The sequence below is a fragment of the Bison bison genome, unplaced genomic scaffold, assembly GCF_000754665.1.
Source record: "Bison bison bison isolate TAMUID 2011002044 unplaced genomic scaffold, Bison_UMD1.0 scf7180017864484, whole genome shotgun sequence".
Lineage (NCBI taxonomy): Eukaryota > Metazoa > Chordata > Mammalia > Artiodactyla > Bovidae > Bison > Bison bison.
The window spans coordinates 7,052,837-7,054,465 of record NW_011495044.1 but is presented as its reverse complement, the minus strand read 5'-3'; the positions used below and the strand labels follow the sequence as shown (position 1 = coordinate 7,054,465).

Below are 1,629 nucleotides of genomic sequence, written 5' to 3'. Positions count from 1 at the left end.
CCACCCAGGCTGGCCAGGTGGCAGGAGAGCAGGAAGGCTCCAGGAAGGAAGTTGGCAAGACAGGTGTGCAAAGAATGGTTGGGGGAGGGAGAAAGGCTGGGCACATTAGATCCAGAGGGCTCCTGGGGATTGAGGCCATTCCAGCTACAATTGGAGCAGGGTTTCCCCAGGAGCAGTCCTGGGTTCTGCAGAACAGATTCAGCTTCTTGGGAAAGAGCTGCCTTCATGAGCCGGAAGAGAGCGAGACTGCGGCTCACTCTGGGAGGACACAGAGCTGTGTGACTCATCGCCGCCCAGTGCTGCCGGCTCCCTCTGGCACAGTGCTGAGGAGCACGGGGCCCAGGAGTACAGGCGGAGTCCCATCTCAGTCCTGGCCCGGAAGGCGGTCCCTGGCCAGCGATTGCAATCCAACACGTAGGGACACAGGCAGGGTGCTGTGGGGGCACCGAGGAGGAAGCAACTCAGCACCAAAGGAGTCTGGGCAGGCCTCACAGAGGAGGTGACATCATCAAAAAGAGGAATTGAATTGGTCAGGCAGCAGCAGGGAGGGAAGAAGGGGAGGGCGCTGCTGGCCGAGATAGGAGATGCAAAGGCACAGAAGTGTCTGCACAGCGTTGGCACAGTGCCCACCACCCAGTGAGTACTCCATAAATGCCAAGCATTATCGCTGTGGTTGGCTTATCTTCATTATGGTTATTAACCTGGACTCATTACTTAATATTTTTACTACCATAAAGGAGTTACTACAATGAATAAATGTCTAACTATACTGCACTTTTCCCTGAAGTTTTCTCAACTATAAAAGGGGCTGTTGTGAAGATCAGGTCTATAGCACACAGAGCACTGGGCAGGAGTGGTGGTGAGCAACATCGGAGGCGGCTGCATTTTCTCCCTCTCCTGGAGGCCAGCCCCTGGGGTTGCTGTGCCTGGGAGGCACAGAAGAGGTATTTGGGGGGGGGGGTTTAAAGATGACCAGTCAACAAAGCAGGGACTTGGCTAGGTAGAGTCACTGGGGGTTTCAAAAGTGACAAAGGTGGCTGGAATAGGAGCTCCTGGCCCTGGATGCAAGTCTTTCCAGCTGGGACAAGGCAGGTTGTACCTGCCTTTCTATTCTGACAAGGTCCTGATTTCAGAAAAAAAACTGTACCTGGCCCTGGGTGGGGCCCCCGTTGTGCGTGTACCTGTTCCAGTCACGCTGTACCTGTTGAGTGTTCCTGATTCTCAATGTGAAAAGTTACTTGCCTGGGTGTACCCTGTCTTGATAACTATGGCTCTGCCTCCAACCGTGTGTGAACCAAACTGTATACCTAATTCACTCGATTGTCCCGGACTGTACCTTCTGCACACTTGGACGCGGACCTGTGCCTGTGCAGCAGTACACTTGGTCCGCCGATGACTGACTCGATGTGCGTATCTGCTTTAGCCTGGGCTTACCTCCCGCCTTGCGAGCCGTGCACTCCTGCCCTACAGATCTCCCCACCGCCAGGGCCCAGAGGTTCAGAGGAAGGGGCTGCTGCCCGCACCCCCTACCCCCATTCCAGGCCGGGCCGGCTACTCTGGGGCAGCGGGGGCGGGGCCGGAGGCCAGGACGGGGCGGGGCGGAGCGGCGCGGGGGCGGAGCAGGAAGGG

The 1,629-nt window shown here is 56.8% G+C and overlaps 1 protein-coding gene across 1 annotated transcript in view; it reads left to right on the top strand.

The window, feature by feature from the left end:
• The first annotated feature begins 607 nt into the window (after positions 1–607).
• The window catches only part of ZC3H12A (zinc finger CCCH-type containing 12A), a 10,742-nt gene continuing 9,720 nt past the window's right edge, over positions 608–1,629 (top strand). Inside the window, exon 1 of the mRNA XM_010862786.1 lies at positions 608–636. The gene's annotated coding sequence lies outside the window, so the exon portion shown is untranslated. The remainder of the gene's footprint in view (positions 637–1,629) is intronic.